We start from the raw sequence: 21,913 nt of genomic DNA, 5'->3' as shown, positions 1-21,913 counted from the left end.
AGCTATGTGGTTCAGTAGGGTAGGTGTATTAAATGCATTTTCAACTTACAATATTTTTGATTTACAATGGGTTATTGGGATGTAACCCCGTTGGAAGTCAAGGAAGATCTTTAGTTACCTATGGGATGGAGATGGGAATATGGGAAGTGGAGGAGGATAGACATAGGAATGGGAACAAGATTTTTAAATAGGTATCATTTTGTTTTAATTTTGAACCATGATTGTATTAGCTTTTTAAGACATTAAATTTAAAAAAAGTAAGTCCTGGGGTGACTTTAATGATGTGAATATCAGATGTATGTTCAGTGGTTTCCACCAAAAGTCCTGGGGCTTTTTTACCTCCCTGCCTTTGTAGACCTGACCTTTGTCCTGGAATTTTCTTCTAAATCTCCCCTACTTTTCTTTTCTAACTCCCACTTCACCTCAGGTCTTAGCTCAAGCATCAGTTCCTTCCTGTTACAGCTCTTTCTTTACTACCCCCTTTTCATTAGATTCTCTTCTCCTGTTTTCTCATGGGGTCTTGTGATAGCTGTAACCACGGCTTTTCTTCCAGTGGGCTGTAACTATTAATTTATTGTCTTTCTGACCATTATACCATGAGTCCTTGAGGGTGAGAAGAGTCTTATGTGACTGTATCACCAGCATCAGACACTACTCATAGCTTATCATAAGTGTTCAAGAGATGCTTATTGAATGGTTTTGCAATGTATGTGTAATGATCTCATGCCATGGACTTTTGGAGATTGTTCCTATTTCAAACATTAGGCATTAGGCCAATGCACTGATTCTTTTTCCCTTCCTTCCTTCCTTTCTTCCTTCCTTCCCCTCTGCTTTCTCCTTTTTCCTTCCTTTCTTCCTTCTCCCACCTCCTCCCTTCCTTCCCGTCCTCCTCCTCCACCTCCTTCTTTTCTTCATCTTCATCTCCGTCTCCTTCTCTTCTTTCTCCTCTTCCTTCTCCTCCTCTCTTTCCTTCATTTCTTTCTTCCTTGAATAAATACACAGGTTGTCACCTATCGTGGTCTCTCAGTTGCAGTTGCTGTATATGAAGCAGAAATCCCTTACCTATGAGATTAACATAAAAAAAAGGCAAAAATCCACTCATATATAATACCAAGGCCCAAGGGAAACCAAGAGCCTTAAAAGGAATTCAGAAGTTTCTCTGATTAGATTGTGATCTCTTGAAAAGCAGAGACTATATTTTCCACCTTTGTGCCTGCCCCTGGTACTTTGCATAGTGGCTGGTGCAGAGTAGGTACTCAATAAATGAGTGCTAAACTTAATTAAAAAAAAATAATAGGGCATGTCTTAGCTTCTCTTGAGAATTTTTATCTGGAGGGGAAGAACTATGAATTTTGAAAATTAAGTGGTTAAATATACACAGAAGCAGGAAAATGGTTGAGTATGGAACTGAAGGACAGGTAGATGTTGGCTCAGTTTTTCCTTTTTCACCAATAACTGTGTGACCTTGGCTAAATTACTTAAATCTAAACCTGTCTTCACTTGTAAAACATGCACGCATGCACACACATGCAATCTCAAATGGTTACTAAGATAATTGAATGAATTAACCAAAGCAAAGGCCTTAGCACATGCTTGCCACCTTGTAATTTACTCAGTGTTGTTTCATTGAGCATGCTTTTGTTCAACATGATATCTAGCTATTATATCAAAAAAATTTTAAGGCCCTGTCAGTAGTATAGTTCTTAAACTTACAAAACCTGAAGGAATCTCAACTAAGAAAGAAATTGGGGAAGAGGCTGGATTAGAAGACAGTCAGCTGAGGGTACTTGCCTCTCAAATTGAGTTCTTGGCTAAAGCTAAAATTGGAAGACAAGAGAAATGAGACTTTGGAGTCATAGTACCATGCAGCACAAAATGATTAAAGCAAAGTGCAGTGCTGGCTTGTGGTCGTGTACCTGTTATCTTGGAAGTACAGCCCATGTGCACCTCTCTCTGCGTCATTTCAGCAAATACGCTTTAGTTGTGGGTGAAGTGGAAAGAGGTGGGATGGCAGAGGGACACTGGAGGACTGTCGGAGACAATATTTGAGGATAGGACCAAATGGACTCATATTCTTAGTGCCTTGTAACTCATTGATTGCCAGGAACCTGGCTGAGGCAGAGCAATGGTTTATTCAGCTCAGCGCCCTGTTGACAACAAAATGTGTCTGAGTCACAGGGGGTCAAGTGACTGCAGCTTCTCTGATGAGTCATTGTCTTGCCTCCACTAATGTCCCAGCAGCTGGGTCTGACTTGTTTACTGAGAGCAAGCTACAGCTGTCTGCAGGTACAGACTGTTGTGCTCCAGATCTCACCAGCAGAGTGAGCATGCTTGGTTTGGGAGTATTTGTATTCCTGGAAGGTCTTGAAGTGTAACAGGCAGGGGCTGCCCAGTGTGATGTGACAATGTTCTTTCCTCAAAATTGGTAACCTCAAAATGAGCACCTGTTTAGATTGGGACTTCAAAGGGTTGAGCAAGAGTTAGAAGGTGTGAATAGGACTGATATATATTGCTTAGGATCTTAGCAAGGCTGGTGGCTAATCTACACTGGGCAATTGAAGAATGCTTAATAGACTATTTACAAAGGTGTGGGTGGGTTCAGGGAAACAACAAGTGATGGTGCAAGAGACCCCAGGAAAACCAGAGTGGGGAGCCATTACTGACAAAGCAGGGGCAGCAGTGGTTACTGGGGTAGGAGGGTGTAGAAATATGTGGAGGTCACCTGGGAGGATCTGTGGCCATCACTTAAAAAGTGCAATCAAATTATAGTTAACCAACAGGAAGGGAGCTAGAGGAATAAATCCCAACCTCACTCTCTTTCTACCTTCTCTCCTTATGTCCTTCCACTGGCCAAATCCAACTGGAAGGCAGAGAGCAAAGGAGCTTTTGATGCTGGCCATAGAGATTGCCTCCTAGGGGAAAGGGCAGAGTAGAAAAGGTAGAGATGGGATCTGGGGGCAAACAAAAAGCTTGTGGCACACCTTGCTTACTAGTCAGGTTAGTTTCTTCTCTGGTTCTTAGTTTCATTCATCATGAAATGGAGAAATCACTCTACCCACTGTTGGCTACCCATTGTTGTGAGAATGGAATGAGATAATATAGGTAGAAGGTTTTGAAAAGCCATGAAGGGCTTCGTGAATGTTGAGTATGAAGTTGTTGAATAGCTACTACTTTTCAAGGAGGAAGGAATTACAATGTCACGTGACCAGCATTAATCCCTTACTTCCCAGTTAGTTCACCAGCCCTTCTTTTTTTTAAATGTTTATTTATTTTGAGAGAGTGCAAGTATGAGTGGGGGAGGGAAGGAGGGAGGGAGGGAGGGAGGGAGAGAGAGAGAGAGAGAGAGAGAGAGAGAGAGAGAGAAAAGGTATCCCAAGCAGGCTCCTTGCTGACACTGACAGTGTAGAGCCCAATGTGGGGCTGGATCACACAAAATGTGACATCACGACCTGAACCAGAAGTCAAGAGTCAGACGCTTTACTGCTTAACTGACTGAGCCATCCAGACGCCTCCACCTTCCTGAGACCCTTCCTGAGACCCTTCCTGAGACCCTAGTAGGTATATAGTCCATACCTGATGCTGAGTGTGAGCATGGGAAAAAAGGTGGGTAGGCTATATTAAAAAAAGGTGATACAGGGCGTAGCCACTACTCCTTCAAAAGCTTGTTGGAAAGAAAGATAAGAAGGTATGTGTATATTCCCATACCTACGTATGAAATGTATTGAAAGTTATTAAGGTATCTCTGTGAGTACATGCACATGCACACTCACAAAGTAATGAAGTCACAGATGCAAATGAAGCAACAACTTCATTGATTAGAGTTGAACAGGGACAATCAGAAGAGGTAACACCAGAAAAATGGACTCTGACTTGGAAACTGAACCTTGAGATGGCAGCCTACTGACCTATTGAGAGTTTCTTCTGTTATTTTTCTTCCAGGTTTAGGAACGGACCTTTTCGAATAGAGGATGAAATATCTGAGTTCTTTGAACTTACGTCTTTGTTTCTTCTTCTTTCTATCTCTAATGCCAGGCATAGTATTCTGAAGGTTTTCAGGAAATGTTTGTTAAATGAATCAGTTAAAAAAAATATAAATATATATATATATATATATATATGGTATTTGTGCTACCAGGTTAAGTGAGAGAATGCCTATGATAACAGTGCCTCCCTTGAGCTGTGGTCCCTATGAGAATTCTTCCAAGGGTGTTTGAAGTAGCACTGCATGCAAAAGAGGAGTCCCTGTGAATGAGTTTAGCATACGCTTTTGATAAGTGATTTGCATAAGATTAGCCTGTGCATAGACTGCAATCTTAGAAATTTCCAGACAGAAAATGCTCTCTGGAAGATGTTCCATTTATTAAGAGCCTATGACATGCCAGACATGTTTCTTCAATCCTTTGCTTCTGGGCTCAGTATAAAGTGATGAATAAGGGTGGTTAATCTCCCCCAATAGTTGTCAGGTTATTGCAAAGTTTAAAAACAGTGTCTGGAATTCAAGTACTGTTGCATAAATGTTAATAGTCAAGGACTCAAGAGTGTGACAGTGAAAGGGAATGTTAAGGTAACATCGTCTAAACATTGGGCAAATATCAGTGGAAATGATATAGGCGCGGGACTGCTCAGAAACACTGCTGTGGATGCAGAAATTAAGGCTTTACTCCCGTGGGGAATAGCCCAGAGGAGAGCCCTGGAACAATGCCGAGGCTTCTTGGGCTTTGAGAGGAATACGTAAATGGTAGGAGCTCTTGAAACAGGCTGATCATTGTGGATAAAAAGCACAGCCTGCATCTAGTATCAGCTTCCTGCAGAAGAGAACATCACCTGCTCAGAACTCTGAGGGTCACAGAAGAAGGCGTGTTTCAACCCTGCTCTTTTCCAGGCTCAGGGCTGTGGGTGCACAAAGCTGACCAAGGCCCTGACAAGGCCAAAGAACAACTGTGCCCCATCTCAACCTGAAATTCAGACTGCCAAGCCCCTGACAAGGGCTGTTGGTGATGGGGTGTGTATATACCTAGGTGTGCCCTCCCTGTTGGATTTTTTTCCCCACTTTCTTTTATTGAAGTAAAATCCATATAACATAGAATTAACCATTTTTTTCAAAGACAATTGGAATGTTTTATTTCATAAACTGATAGGATATTTGCTTTATTGCTTTATTATTCCATTTATTTATTTATTTATTTATTTATTTATTTATTTAAATTATAGTTGCTTAATATATAGTGCAATATTGGTTTCATAGAATTAACCATTTTAAAGTGTACAATTCAGTGGTATTTAGTCCATTCACAATGTTGGTAACTATCACCTCTATCTAGTTCCAAGATATTTCATCATCCCAAAGAGACACCCCATACCAATTAAGCAGTCATTCCCCATTTCCTCCCTCTGCCCAGTTCCTGGCAACTGGGTTTTGTCTCTATGGATGTATCAATTCTGTGTATTTCATGTAAATGGAGTCATACAATCTGTGGCCTTTTATATCTAGGTTTTTTCACTTAGCGCAATGTTTTTGAGGCTCATTCATGTTGCCACATGTCAGTAGTACATTCCTTTTTACGGCTGAGTAATATTCAGTCTATGTATATGCCACCTTTTGTTTATCCATTCATGGTGGTGGAAATTTGGGTCATTTCCACTCTCTGGCCATTGTGAATATGCTGCTATGGAACTTGTGTGCCAGGTTTTTTGGCATACCTATTTTTAATTTGGGGGGCGGGAGTAATATACCTTGGAGAGGAATTGCTTGTTGGGTAATATGCTAATTCTATGTTTAACTTATTGAGGAACCACCAAATTGTTATCCACAACAACAGCACAAGTTTAGATTCCCACCAGCAAATGTATGAGGCTTCTAATTTCTCCACATCTTTGCCAACAATAATTTCCCATTAAAAAAAATGTTAGCCATCCTAGTTTGTGTGCAGTGTTATCTCACTGTGGTTTTGATTTGCATGTCCCTGGTACAAATGATGTGAGGCGTCTCTTTATTCCCTGTTGAATTTTAACTCAGTGGAAATATTCTAAAGCTACACCTTTCTGCCTATGAGTGGATCTGTAGTACGATTTAGATAGCAAATTCTTGCATATAGATTTGCTTAACTCTCTATGAGTCAGATGGAATAGAAGTATTTGCAAGTAGAGCCTAATAAACACTCCTGGGCAATGGTGTGGATATGGAAATAGATGAAGAACTTTCTCAAAAGCAGTATTTATTAAAACTATGCTACTAATAGGACATTGATTTTTTTCTTTTTTTTTTGCTCTGAAGTTTTATTTTAAAATCTGCCCTAAAAAAAAAAATCTGTCCCAGAAAAACAAATGAGACAAATAACAAATCTCCCACTTTATGGACTTGAGTATCTCTTAAAATGGAGCAGCCAAAACTCATGCGTTTCAATACTGCCTTTGTTGCTGAATGACCTCTGACGTTTTAGAAGACTCCTCACTTATATACTATATTAAGACATCCCTCTGTGTTTCATTTCCACTGGCTCTAGTTGGGGGGATGATGATGAACTCCTACCAGTATTGGCAGGGCTCTTGGGAAATTCCAAGAAGAAACCCACGAGTGAACTCGGAGTGATGACGTTGTGAGGAGCTTCTAAGTAAGCCATCCATTTTGATATACCTGTCTTAGACTGGATTTCCTCCTTCATTAAGGCCATTAATGGCCCTTTTTATGCCAACTTCTTGAGGCAAATGGACAGGGTAATGTGTCTCCAATTAGAGAAAGAGAAAACTGAGTGTCCCCAGAATAGTCTCATATCACAGTTAGGCTTGTTAGCTGCAAAAATAGATCTACATCAAAATAGAGAAATGTGGAAAATGTTATGAAAATAGAAACCATATTGTGCACTACCTTTTTTGATAAGTAGGTTAGCTCTCTAGAATTCTTAAGTTTAGAAGAGATAAGAAACTAAATAATGTAGCACCAGCATTCTTTGACTGATCTGGTATTAGGTTGGGTATTGGGGTCATGTCTGTGATCAGGCTTTGATTAGGTTTTGCTTGCTGGTAATTTTTTTCTTACTGCTAAATCTCAACATCCCATCTCTAATACTTAACTTGAATGTTTTTAACTGAGAGCTGAGACTGAATCTATAAAAAAAAATTTAGTCTCACTCTTGTGAATAGTGATATTCTTCTCATTATGTCAACCATACTTAGCATTCCCTGAATTACCTAGTCAGTAGGATCCTAGCTGGAGGCCCCTTGCAGATAAACAGTGCCTGCCTGTATAAAAATTGTCAGAATAATTATTTTTCCTGGGGGTAAAGGTATGTCAAAATGATTATCTTAGTAGGGAGAGAAGATAGCTAAGGAGAGTTGATGGTATTCAGGCGGGAGGTCATGAAAAGGCTGCTAAAATCTATTGTCTCTTCTCTGCCGTCTTCCATCTCCTGTTAGCAACATATAAGGTCATTTTGCCAGAGAAATAAATTAGGTCAGTAAATAGTCATTGGATGAATCTACTTTAGATGGATGAGTTACAAGGTCCTCATCTGTGATCTACAATCACACTGATCTTGAGTTGTTGGAAACTGGTCTTGAGTACTCTGAGATAGATGTTATCATACTACTGGGACATATTAAGAATATATAATGAATATATTCTTTCTTATTTGGATATTATCTTTTCAACAGAAATGTTCTCTTCTTATTCCTGGTAGGATTGCAGGTAAATATAGGGTGACCTGTTTTGTTTTTGTTTTTGTTTTCCCTAAATCTGGCAACTCTACTTCCTGGGCACTTAGCTAGATTATACTTCCTAGTGTTCCTTGCAGTTGGATGTAACTGTGTGACTGAGTTCTACCAGTGGAATATTTGTGGAAGTGATGTATCATTGTTAGGACTGGCCCATAAAAACCTCTCTTGTATGCTCCTGTATGTTCTTTTCCTTTTGTGGTTGGCTAGAATGGAGACAACTTCTAGGGTAACTGTGGAAGCTGCATGTTGAAGTTCGAAGAAGTTCTGTTAGACTGACTGCCTGGTGAAAGACTACCCCTACTAATTTGTTTACTTTTCTGTACTCTACAAGCAAAAAAAATTTTTACTGTGTTTGAGCTATTATGCATTTTGTGATCTATTATATTTGTTATGTAAGTAGTTTACTTAACCAATAACTATGTCGGTTGGTTAAGTCATTTTTATTGGTAACTAAATTACTAGATAGGGAGAAAACTTAGCATGAGACAGCTAACTTAATAAGGTGGGAATTATTTATAAATTTCAAGAGCAATACTGTACAAGTGCCCCAATAGGCTTTTGCTTTGTATAAGTGACTCTGAAACTTAGTAGTTTAATATAACACCAATACTCTTATTATCTCTCTGAGGTTCCAAAAGTCAGGAATTTGGGAAGGATGTAGCTGAATGGGGTAATATTACAGTGCAGTTCAATTCAGTAGTGATTTAATGTGGAAACCCATCTTGTGGAAGCCATGATTTGTGCTGTGGAGAGAAGTCAGGAAAGTAGATAGAGTGATGCTGAGCATTAAGAAGCTTACAGTACTTCTAGACTTGCTCACATGGATAGGCTCAAAATCATAAAACCCCTAATTATGTTGCTAGAATCATCTATTCAGCAAATATTTAAGCATGTACTAATGCACCAGGTACTCTACTGGGCACTGGGTTTGTAACTATGAACAAAACAGACAAATTCCTTTCTTCATGGAGCTTACTTTCAGGCGTGTGTGCATGCATGTATGGAACAGATAGCAAACAAATTAAAATTTTAATTATATAGGTTATTAGAAGATAAGTGCTATGGAGAAAACTAAGAGAGGGGAGGAAAACAGAAATTGTGTATGAGGGGGTGCAATTTTGCTTTTATGTAAGCTCTATGCCCAACAGGGGACTAGGACTCATGACCCCATGAGCAAGAGTCAAGTGCTCTACTGACTGAGCCAGCCAGGTACCCTGTAGGAGTGCAGTTTTAAGTAGAATAGTCAGGCCAAGAGTCCCTGAGAAAGTCACATTTGAGCACAGACTTTTAAAGAAGGTGAGCATCTGAAGGATGCTCAGCCTCGTGACCATCTGAAGGATGAGTGTTTCAAGCAGAGGGAAGAACAAGTGAAAAGGCACCCATAAAGGAACCTGTTGATTATTTTCAAGAAACAACAAAGAAGTCTGCAGCTGTAGCAAAGTGCATGAAGTAGAGAGCTGGAGAGAAAGGCAAAGGAAGAGCAGGATGGGGAGCTGGCAGAGAGGATCAGTAATCAGGGGCCTCATAAGTCTTTTAGTCTGAGTAAGATTGGAAACTGGTGGGTGGATTTATTTATGTATTTATTTATTTGTTTATTTAGCAAAGGGGTGACATGATGGGACTTATGTTTAAAAGGATTACTTTGGTTGCTGTATTGGGAATAGTTAACAGGAGTGTAAGGATGGAAGTAGGGAGGCCACATTGGAAGCCATTGTAATAATCTAGGTGCTGGGTGGTGTAATAATCTAGGTGCTGGCTCAGACGGGTATAATAGCAGAGATGGTCAGAAGCAGTCTGATTCTAGAGACATTTTGAAGATAGTAGAGCTAGTAGGATTTCTTGATGGACTGAATGTATGGTGTGAGAGAAAGAGAGAAGTTGAGAATGACCGTGTGTTTTGGCTTGACCAATTGGAAGAATGGACTTTCCACTAACTGAGATAGGTAAGAAAAAAAATAATAGATCAAGTGCTAGAAGGAAGATAGCATGTTTATATGTTGATGGGATGGTTCAACTGAGAGGTAAAAATTAATGATACTGTTAAGAGAGAATTGCTGTAATCAAATAAAGAAGAGAGTAGAATCCAGTGCCTATGTGGAGATCCTGTCTTAGAAGTTTAGATGGTCCATTTACAGAAACACCAGGGAAGGCAGAGTATATGATCTAGAAGCTGTAGGCTGGTATTTGAGATGATAGGAGCTAAGGGAATTTCTTTTCTGATTATTTCTATTTTCTTAATGAAATAGAATACAATTCACCATTTGAGAATGAGGATGAGGGAAGAGACACGGAGGTCTGAAGTCATCATCTAGAAGAATGCAAGATTGAATGGACTATGAAAAGCAGTAGTATTACCGGGTCTATTTGAGGTCCAGTATTGTTAACTTGAAATGGTTTCTGTCAGTGGGTGCCTGGGTGGCTCAGTCAGTTAAGCATCTGACTCTTGATTTTGGATCAGGTCATGATCTTATGGTTCATGAGGTCAAACCCCAAGTTGGGCTCCATGCTGACTGCGCAGAACCTACTTGGGATTCTCTCTCTCCCTCCCTCTCTCTCTCTGCCCCTACCCCACTCTCTCTCTCTTGCTCTCTAAATAAACAAACATTTAAAAAATTTTTTAACGTTTATTTATTTTTGAGACAGAGACAGAGCATGAATGGGGGGAGGGGCAGAGAGAGAGGGAGACAGAATCGGAAGCAGGCTCCAAGCTCTCAGCATCAGCCCAGAGCCCGACGCAGGGCTCGAACTCACAGACCGCAAGATCGTGACCTGAGCTGAAGTCGGACACTTAACTGACTGAGCCACCCAGGCACCCCTCAAACAAACATTTTTAAAAATACATGGTTCCTGTCAGCCCGATAGTGGTTTTTGTTTTTTGTTTTCCTGGTTATGTTCAGCTTCTTGGGTGCAGGCACAGAGTAGGAGGAGAATTGGATTTTTCCAAGGCTGGGTTTTGCTAAATATGATAAATTGAGAGAGAAGCAGGAGGTGGAGGGTATGTTTATAATGATAGATCATGGCATTTAAATAAGGTGAGGGAAGTGAGGACATGGAGGGAGAGAGACAGTAAACAGATGATGGAATTAATTCATTGTAGGTCCTAGTGGGATTGATGGATTATTGCAGGTGGCTTCTATAGAGAGTGATCTTGAAAGAGAGTAGATGGAGGACAGAGTGTGGGATGTTTGGATTTGAGATCATGGATGGTTGTATATTGTGATAATAATGACAGGGACTGAGGATTGACCCTGGGGAGACAGGCAGAGAGAGATAGGGTGGAGGACAAAATCACTGGAAAGGTTAGAAGGACAAAGAGGGCAGTGTTGAAAGTATCATCCACATGGAATTGAAATCACTAAGAATTAAGACAAGCGTGTTGTTAGAGTGAGTCACAAACTAGAGTCTTTGAAACTTGAGAATGAAAAAGAGACTGGTAGATGTTTACAGCAAGGAGAGGCAGGGGTGATAAGAGACTAATGATATAGATTTAAAGCTGGAAAATTTTAGAGATAATGGCTTAGAAGCAGCAATGAGGAGCACTGAGGAAACCTAGTCTACTTTTATCCTGGATTCAGGAGGCATGAGAGAGATGACAGCTACTGTTTGAGACTACTCCAGTAGAAAAAGGCTCCTCCGGGAAGAACCAGGTTTCTGTACAGTAACTTTGGAAAAAAAGTTGAGAATACAAGAGATTCTATTGGTAGTAGATCATGGGGTGCAGAGAGCACAGTGGAGGTGTTTCAGGATTGGGGGAATGGAGACAGAAGAGATACATAGCCTATGAAAATAATGAAAGCCCCATGTGTGAGGCACACACTATTAGCAATGGTATTAGTCCTTTCCTCTGCCTGCCTCGGACTGACTTTTCCACATATTGGGGCTCTGCCTGCAGCAAGTAGTGTGTCCCAGTTCTCAGCTGTCTAAAATGGATCTAGCTCCTGGAACAGAGAGGAGAAGCAGGTAATAAAGGAGCCCTCAGCCAATATTGCAAGATTAGACATAACTGTCAGTCAACTCTAACTGATTGCCCTAACAGAGACTTCTCTGATTTTCTCATTCTGTTTGTATTGAGACATCTGGATAGGACAGAAAAATCACTGAAGAGTCCATCTCAATTGCATAATAGACCTGGCAATGGCAAACTTCTGTCTCACTGCAGTATCTAGCCCCTTTGGATTGTGAGGGGTTTGTGTCAGTGAATGGAGAGTCAACACCATCATTTCAACCAGATCCTTCTCAAACCAGCCACTGCCAAAAACTGCTTTTAAAAAGAAGAAAGAAGAAAACAAGAAAATTCATTTTTGTTAGGATAGATGATAAATGGCTCATCTGACACATGTGCACATTGATTCATAGAAAACATAATTGTTTTTTTGCTGTTATCACGGCCTTCTTGGTGGAGCTGTTGTTTTGCAGAAATCAGTGGCCTGAAGGGGAGTGTGTGTGTGTGTGTGTGTGTGTGTGTGTGTGTGTGTGTGTGTGAAAAATTCCTGTTCTGCAGCAGGATATAAGTAGAGCATGCCCTAATGGATTCAGAGGCATTCAACACTGGAGTTACAGCTCAGTCTTCACAGCTGAACTTGTATTTTTCAGAACATAGTTCTTTAGCCATAAGGCATTTGGCAATTTTCATCAATAAAAAAATAAATTGCATAAAAGGGAGTTGGGGTTGAACCCGCCTATCACCTTTTATGTGAATTTTCTCTTTCTATTCTCTCAGCGCATGTCTGCCAGCATTTACATTCCTGAAATAATTTATGTGGGGATGGAAGAAAAACAGAAAAGAAAACAACTTCCTCAAACTACTCTACAAGGAGAACATTTGGAAGATCATGTAGGGAAGCACTGGAACCATTTTATCAGAGTGACAGGTCGATGGAATAGTGATGCAGTGGTAAAATTAAAGGTCTTCAGTTTTGGCCTTTTTTCTATGAGACCCTGGGGTATTGACTTTTCAGAATGAGTTGCTTTTTGGCAGTCTTGCTAAAGGACAAGCTCTTAGATCTACAAAAAGTTTTTGAGGCAAATGAGGATGATAGCCAGGAGGAGGGTCAGCAGGCTGAGGGGAAGAGGGTAGGAGTGAGTTTTGCCTGAACAGTCACTAAGGAAAGTCTAAAGAGGACTCTGCAGGGAGTGGACATTTTTGGAGATCCTTGGCTCCAGAGATACTGCATTCCTTTGCATAATTTTTCCGGAGAACCTGGAAATTATACTTGTGTCATTGGCTACCTTTATTCTATTCTAAGTTCTTTTCAAACTGTACATGGAGCACAACAAAACTTGTAAAGGGGCTAAGCTTAAGTGTAATTTCTCCATCAAATTCCATCTCAGCCCATTTTTGCCTCCTCTTAACTCATTGCTTTCTGGATTTTCTGACTTGTGCTTATTTGTGAAAACTTATTTTGCTCTCCATTACTTTGTCATGCTTGATTCCTAGTGAACCGTTACTTTTTTTTAATTATTAAATATAATTTATTGTCAGATTGGTTTCCATACAACACTCAGTGCTCATCGCAACAGGTGCCCTCCTCAATGCCCATCACCCACTTTGCCCTCTCTCCCACCCCCATCAACCCTCAGTTTGTTCTCAGTATTTAAGTCTCTTATGGTTTACCTCCCTCCCTCTTTGTAACTTTTTCCCCTCTTCCCCTCCCCCATGGTTCTCTGTTAAGTTTCTCAGGATCCACATATGAGTGAAAACATATGGTAACTGTCTTTCTCTGCCTGACTTATTTCACTTAGCATAGTACCCTCCAGTTCCATCCATGTTGCTACAAATGGCCAGGTTTCATTCTTTCTCATTGCCAAGTAGTATTCCATGTATATATAAACCACAACTTCTTTATCCATTTGTCAGTTGATGGACATTTAGGCTCTTTCCATAATTTGGCTATTGTTGAGAGTGCTGCTATAAACATTGGGGTACAAATGCCCCTAAGCATCAGCACTCCTTTATCCCTTGGGTAAATTCCTAGCAGTGCTATTGCTAGGTCATAGGGTAGATCTATTTTTAATTTTTTGAGGAACCTCCACACTGTTTTCTAGAGCGGCTGCACCAGTTTGCATTCCCACCAACAGTGCAAGAGGGTTCCCATTTCTCCACATCCTCTCCAGCATCTATAGTCTCCTGATTTGTTCATTTTAGCCATTCTGACCTGCATGAGGTGGTATCTGAGTGTGGTTTTGATTTGTATTTCCCTGATGAGGAGTGACACTGAGCATCTTTTCATGTGCCTGTTGGCCATCTGGATGTCTTTAGAGAAGTGTCTATTCATGTCTTCTGCCCATTTCTTCACTGGATTATTTGTTTTTCGGGTGTGGAGTTTGGTGAGTTCTTTATAGATTTTGGATACTAGCCCTTTATCTGATATGTCATTTGCAAATATCTTTTCCCATTCTGTCAGTTGCCTTTAGTTTTGTTGATTGTTTCCTTTGTAGTGCAGAAGCTTTTTATCTTCATGAGGTCCCAATATTTCATTTTTGCTTTTAATTTGAACTGTTACTTTCAATTACACTTTCTGTTTGGTTATTTCTGGGCTCTTCTTAAGAGTGAACTCTTCCACAATCCTAATTTACCAGATTAAGGAATCCTAAAATTGATGAGATACATGAATAGTAAGATATGTGAAGATGTTTTTATCACATAGATATTTATCACATAAATCATGTAAAAATTATAGTTAATCAAGACACCCTTTTGGTAATTAATAAAATATATTTACAATCCATGGGTAGATTTGGATAATTATAAGTAAAGCACTTAATAGCCATTTGATACCATGCAGTTTCTAGAATATTTTAGTGTTTATTATTTATTTGATTTCACAATAGTTCTATGAATTAGGAAGAACAGACATTAATATACCCATTTTACAGACGAAATTAAGGGCTAGGAGGGTGAATCACAGAGCCAATAGGATCTTTAATCTCAATCTTCTGACTCTAGGTTATGACAACTGAAATAATTTGTATGAAGATAAAACGTGGTTTTGTTCACAAACAGGAATTCGCCGTGAACTTTTAAGTCTCCACTTGATCTTAGCCAAAAGGCCAAGAAGTGATAACACTTTTCAGTCTCAATATAGGTTTGGCAAATGTAAGTACTATATATCGCAAGGTTCAAGGTTTCTTTAAGGGGATGATCCAAGTATGGTATGCTGTAGCATAGCAGGCAGCATCTTTAGTAGTTCTAGCTGCGTGACATTGGCCGAGTCACCTAACCTCTTCGATTTCTCTCAATTTTCTTAACTATGAGGTGGGAATTGTATTGCCATCTGTTAGTTGTTACTCCAAAAGTAGCTGTGACATAAAAATGTTTTGTGGGTATAAAGCAGTATCAAAAGCTGTCAATGTTGTTTGTTACCACAGTCTTTGGCAAAAGATCCAGGAGGGAGGGAGTTGGGGTTCAATTGGACCTCACCGGTATGCTCAGGGCTTGGACTTTTCCAAGGTTTACATTTTTCCTGTAAAATTAAAGAGAGGAGACCATGTGAAATGGGGAAAGTTGCTTAGGACACTCTCACTCTGGTGTCTTTATGACACCCTTTCCACTCTTGTCCTAGACCCCCCTTCCTGAGCTGACGCTGCTGGAATGTAATCTTCTCCAAGAGATAGTTTTTAATAGCTTATGTTGTTTCTTTCCCTTCTCTAAGTGATTTTCCCCCCAGCAACATAATACTCAGAGATCCCGAAAGAATGGCTCTATATTGGCAGAATTTTGGAGTCATTGCAAGCTTCTTGGGGGTATGTATATTTAATTTTGTCCTTTCAAAACCCAGCATGATTATGGCTGCACATTACTAAGGTTATCCCCAGACTGAGATGATCATAGTCTGTATTACCATTACATGTCATATAGGTGTGTGTCACAAATGCCATAGGTTGTTTTTATTACAGTATAATTTATGCAAAACAAAATGCACCATTTTAAGTTTATGGTTCAATGAGTTTTGGCAAACATATTCAACCACATAGCCACCAGCACAATCAAGATAGAGATTCCACATGCCCCTTGCAGTCAATCCCCTGTCCCCACTCTCAGCCCCAGACTGCTTTCTGTCATCATCCATTAGTTCTGGTTTCTCTAGATGTCATATAAATGTATTCATACAGGATGCAGTCTTTTATGTCTGGATTATTGATGCCATAGATTATGGCATATGCTTTAAGCACACAAAATTCAGCTCATATACCTCCTTTCTATAGCTGTGGATGGTGTGCAGTTTGGGGTGCTTGGCTAGTAATATTTCCTGTGACCGTAGTGGCCAGGGCTTGTAACACTTCTGCTCCTTGAGCCAGAAAGAAATGTTTCCCACTTTAAAATCTTAGTTATCACTTGCCACTTACCAGCTGCCATTGAGTGGCAAAGGCTTGGGGGTCAAGGAGCTCGTGGCCTCTCCTGCTCCTATTTGCAGTGTTATTTTAACCTTATATTACACAACACTTTTGTGGCTGACAAGCTGGTGTGTGTGTAAACCAATTATGGGTCAGCCAAACAGCATTTTTATTCAATTTTTAAATTGTAAGAGTAATACACATTCATTGTAGAAACTTTGAGGGAAAAAATGGAAAAGGGCAATAAAGATTTTCGATACTTTCTCATTGAGAATATCATTAAATTTTGGGGCACAGTTCTTTCTAGTTTTTTTTCCCCAGACAGTCTGTTATGCAGATATGATAATCCATATGTAAAATTTCATAACCTGCATTTTTCATTTAATATTTTAGTCATATCATTTCCTGTCAGTGAAAAATCTTCATAAACATATTTAAATGGCCATTGTAGCTTACCTATATATAAAAATATTAGTATGTTATTAATGATACTGTAGAATTACATGTAATATGCAATTAATATGCAATTATCCCTATATATCTCTATATGTACAAGATTCATAATTCAATACATGAGAATTAAAAAGCACTAGGGGCCCTCCTTTTAAAAGGAATCTTATGTGCTTTCTGTTCCGCTTCAGTATGTATGGATTTTGCTTACAGCAGAAAAACGGCTATACCTACTTGATAGAAGGAGGCACAAGCTGCTAAGTCAAATAGAAGTGATACAGAGACTTCTTCCTAACCCTTCTGTTTTAACACCTTAATCTTGCCTGTTGGTATTTTCTGCCCTGCAGGTGTGGAGATTCAGCCACGCTTCCATGAGACTACTGGTGACACTCCATCTGTCAGATCTCAAATTGACAGAAGTGATAAGGGTAGGAGACTGGAGTAGTTCTTCCAGAGTTATTTTGCTTCTTGATGACAGCGAAGGAAAAATATGGGCAACAAAATTGAGAGTCTTTACTTTCTGACCCCTGCTCTCAGCTGAAGGAGAGAAGCTCTGGGAGACCTAAGTGTCAACCAGGATGGCTACAGTATTGAAAGTCTGTGTGTCTATGTTGGATGTTCACTGGGTTTAACAGAACTTAAAAGATGCCTGCAGACAAACTGATTTGCAGTAAGATCTAAAATCCATCCAAGGGATAACCTTTGGGGAATGAACTGTAAGGCTTGAATAGGTCCTAAATTGTACACAGAGTAACATTATCATTTACTATTGGTACTCACAAAGTACCAACAGGTACTTTGACATGACAAATGCTTACAGTTTTGGTTCAGATCTGCTTCATAAATATTTACTGATTACTGAGTGAGGCACTGTGGGAGATGTGGCTCTGCAGTAATGTGACTGATTTTTAAAAACTATGAATTCCTAAATCATATCTTCAAGTATGTGCTCTTCTTTCAGAGGTTAAGTGTTTTTCAAAGATGTTTTCTCTGCTCAAAAATTTCCTACCTCCTTAGAGCTTGCTTTCAGCCTGTAGGATATTTGAAAAATATATGCATACTTAAGATACATCTATTTATCCTTGTATTTTGCCAGTTTCACTATGATATGTTGTGCAGAAGATCGATTCAAGTTACGTCTGAAGGGAGTTCTCTGTGCCTCTTGGATTTCAATGCCTTTTTCCTTCCCCAGTTCAGGGAAGTTCTCAGCTATGATTTCTTCAAGTACCCCTTCAGCACCTTTCCCTCTCTCTTCCTCCTCTGGGATACCAATTATGCGTATATTATTTCTTTTAAGTGTATCACTTAGTTCTCTAATTTTCCCCTCATACTCCTGGATTTTTTTATCTCTCTTTTTCTCAGCTTCCTCTTTTTCCATAACTTTATCTTCTAGTTCACCTATTCTCTCCTCTGCCTCTTCAATCCGAGCCGTGGTGGTTTCCATTTTGTTATGCATTTCGTTTAAAGCGTTTTTCAGCTCCTCGTGACTGTTCCTTAGTCCCTTGATCTCTGTAGCAAGAGATTCTCTGCTGTCAGCTATACTGTTTTCAAGCCCAGCGATTAATTTTATGACTATTATTCTAAATTCACTTTCTGTTATATTATTTAAATCCTTTTTGATCAGCAAGATACATCTAAGTATATATGTTTAATTCTTAGAATTAGCCAGAAGTTATTTGGTACCAAGTCCTATGAATGTGGTAGGAAGTCAACACGGATAATATTTTGTTCACCTGAAATGATGTGTGACTGTGGAACAGAGTCTGAGTTTTTGGAGAAGGTTTATTAATTTCAAAGGAGGGGTTCCACTGATACTGTGTGAAATGCAGTAGAATTGCAATTGCAATTGCATTGGTGCTTCTCACAATGACTCTGAAGGAAAATCCTCTTTTCAATAAGAGTTCTGATGTGTTCATAAAAAGTTCTAACTTCCTAGCTAGAGAGCCACACCTGAAAATGACTGTTAACCTTTAGGAATCTTCTGCATTTTCAGAAGGTGATGTGGAAACAAATGTGTTAAGGAGCAGGAATTGGCATTCATCACTTGGTGCTGAAGCAGGGCTGAGGTGATCATATGATGCAGTCAGGAAGCAGGGGCGGCTGACCGGGCTCCCCTTTTCAGCTTTACACCCACCCTCAAAGGTGTAGGTTGTCTTCTTGTCAAGAGTTCCTTTCAGATTTTCCCCTTGGAGTTTTCCTTGCTATTTGTTTTATCCAGATTAATTTATGCAAAAAGGGTGTTGAGTGTGAGTATTAAATTTCTCAGGTTGCATGTTATTGCAGAATTGATTCTGGAAATGGGAAGTAAGAAAGAAAGCAATTAGCAAAAGTAGTTCAGGTTGGTTTCTTGACGTAGGTGGGTGGGACTGATTTGACCTAAGTTCTGGAAAACACAGATGACATGCATTGCTTCAGTGCACTTGAAATTCAAATTTATATAATGATTACACATTCTCTAAGGCATGGTAGCATTGCCTTTTACATTAGAGTGCAAGATACTCAGGGCAAGGGCTAGTGCTTCTGAGTTTTTTATATTCCTCACAGCACATAGCAGAGTGTAGGATATACTCATCAAGGCCTCCCCAGACAGAATGGTTACTCCCAGATTCCCATCTTGTTTTCCTTTAAACAAACGTGGTATTGTGAGTCTGCTCAGGCTGCCATAACAAAATATTATAGACTGGGTGGCTTAAATAGCAGAAATTTATTTCCTTAAAATTCTGGAAGCTAGGAAGTCCTACATTCAGGTGCTGACTGATTTGATTCCTGGTAAGGACTCTTGTTCTAGCTTGCAGATGGCTGGCTTCTCACTGTGTCCCCATATGGCAGAGATAGAGCAAGTTTTGTAAGGATATTCTATTGGATCAGTGCTCCACCCTTATGACCTTATTTAACCTTATTCTAAATATAGCCTCACTGAGGATTAGGGCTTCAACATATGCATTTTGAAAAGACACAGTTCAGTCCATACTACCATCGGAACAATTATTACATTGTGTTGTGATAATTTGTTTATGCCTGTTCCCTGGAGACTATGGTGTCCTTAGGTACTAAGCACAGTGCTAGGCATTGAGAGTCACAGAGAAGGATCTTGCCCTCAAGGAACTTATGGTTAGTTGTGTTCATTTTCCATGGCCACTCTAATGAATTACCACAAACTTAGTGGTTTAAAACAACACAAATTTATTATCTTACAGTTCTGTAGGTTAGAGAAGTCTGACACAGGTCTCAGTGAGCTAAAATGAAGGTGTCAGCAAAGCTGTGTTCCTTTTGGAGGCTCCAGGGAGAGTCTGTTTCCTTGACTTTTCCAGCTTCTAGATGCAGACAACATTGCTTGGCTTGTGGTCTCCCTTTCTCCGTCTCAAAGCCAGCAAAGTTGCAGCTCTGTGATGACTCTTGTGTAGTCACATATCCCTCTGACATAGCCAGGTAAGGCTGTCTGTTCTTTAGGATCCCTGTGATCAGTCTGGGTCTATCCAGACAATCCAGCATAATCTCCCTATCACACAGATCTTAGCTTTTTTTTTTTTTTTTAATTTGCTTTTACTGTTTATTTATTTTGGGGAGGGAGAGAGAGAGTATGTGCGCAGGGGAGGGGCAGAGAGAAAGGGGAACAGAGGGTCCCAAGTAGGCTCTGTGCTGACAGTAGAGAGCCCTATGCAGGGCTCAAAGTCATGAACTGAGAGATCATAACCTGAGCCGAGGTCAAATGGTTAAGCAACTGAGCCATTCAGGTGTCCCCTTAGTTTAATCACATCTGTAAATTTCTGTTTGTCCTGTCAGGTAACATATTCACAGTTTCTGGGGATTTAAATGTGGACATAGTTGGTAGGGGGGCATTATTCTGCTATCACTTTATAGTGGAAGAGAGAGACATATAAATCAGATTCAATGCAATGTGTCAAGTGCAATAATGAAAATCTGTTCAGGTTACATATATATATGGGAAGCATGGAAGAAAGTGGTTAACAAATGATAGTTATAAATGAGACACTGACAGCAAAGATGAAGAGGATGAGATGGGTTGTAGGGAGGTACAATGGGCATAATTTGGGATTCAACCTGATGTAGGGGATGAAGGAGAGAGAGAGTGAAAAGGAGTGAGGATGATTTCCAGATTCTGGATTGGGACTGGGCAGACCTCTTGCTGAGATAGGGAGCACATTGGAGGGCACAGTTAGTTGCTCTTCATGCCCTTGTGTCTTCATAAGTATTCTGGCTACAGCCATGTGGTAGATGGAAAGGTGATTCCTGAAGAAGGCATGTTAGGCAGACATCCTACTAGGGATACGCTTTAGTGGAGGGGATGATACATTCATTTTTGTCTTTCTCTTTTGCTTTTCAGAAAATTTGAGGTATAATTTACAGTGAAATGCACAGATCTTTTTAAAAATATTGTTTAATGTTTATTTATCAAAATTTTTTTTAATGTTTGTCTTTATTTTTGAGACAGAGAAAGAGCATGAGCAGGGGAGAGGCAGACAAAGAATCGGAAGCAGGCTCAAGTCTCTGAGCTGTCAGCACAGAGCCCGACGCGGGGCTCAAACTCGTCAACTGCGAGATCATGACCTGAGCCGAAGTCGGCCACTCAACCGACTGAGCCACCCAGGCGCCCCAGTGTTTATCTATTTTTGAAGGAGAGAGAGACAGAAACACAGAATCTGAAGCTGGCTCCAGGTTCTGTGCTGCCGGGACACAGCCCAATGTGGGGCTCCAACTCACAAACTGGGAGGTCATGACCTGAGCTGAAGTTGGACGCCCAACCGACTGAGCCACCCAGGCAATGCTGAAATGTACAGATGTTAAATGTTTAGTTCAATGAGTCTACGAATACATACTCGCATCCAAATCAAGACACAGAACACTTCCATCACCTTACAAAGATCTCTGGTGCCTCTTGCAGTCAATCGTTACACCTCAGAGGCAACCACTACTCTGATTTCTATCAACACAGATAATTTTGCCTATTCCAGAACTTCACATAAATGGAAGCATACAATATGTACTCTTTAGTGGCTTTCATTCAACATACTATATCTGAGATTCAACTATGTTATTGCTGTATTGAATATTCACTCCTTTTTCTTGCTTAGAAGTATGCCCAAATCATACTTGTTCATTCATTCACCTTTTGATGGATGATTGGGCTGTTCTTAGTGTTTTGGTTATTTGGACATTTTTATACAAGTCTTTCTAGGCTTCAAGGGAACTTTATAGCATTAAATGCTGAAATTAGAAAAGATGAGCTCAGGTTTGAATAATTAAGTCAGAGATACTTGCGGGACATTCAGGTAATGAGGTCCAGGACCAGTGGGAGTAGTCAACAGTAAAGGAGAGAGAGGTGGGTTAGCAATTTAGATTCTTGTAGTCGCTAGTCATTTTGTGGAGTTAAAGCCATTGGAAAGTCCTCAGGTAG

General features: G+C 39.9%; 1 long non-coding RNA gene across 2 annotated transcripts; it reads left to right on the top strand.

The window, feature by feature from the left end:
* Window positions 1-12,267: 12,267 nt before the first annotated feature.
* LOC121015037 (uncharacterized) lies at window positions 12,268-20,994 on the top strand. Of its 2 annotated transcripts, none has more exons than XR_005783579.1 (6): window positions 12,268-12,547; window positions 12,585-12,619; window positions 14,717-14,809; window positions 15,366-15,456; window positions 16,845-16,925; window positions 20,947-20,994. It is a non-coding gene; the product is annotated as an uncharacterized LOC121015037 (long non-coding RNA). The 2 variants fall into 2 exon arrangements; XR_005783578.1 differs by having other exon boundaries at window positions 14,660-14,809.
* The last annotated feature ends 919 nt before the right edge of the window (window positions 20,995-21,913 follow it).

This window comes from Herpailurus yagouaroundi, unplaced genomic scaffold, assembly GCF_014898765.1.
Source record: "Herpailurus yagouaroundi ecotype Mexico unplaced genomic scaffold, PumYag 205, whole genome shotgun sequence".
NCBI lineage: Eukaryota > Metazoa > Chordata > Mammalia > Carnivora > Felidae > Herpailurus > Herpailurus yagouaroundi.
Note: the sequence above shows the minus strand (reverse complement) of the source record. Positions and strands in the feature narration are given on the sequence as shown.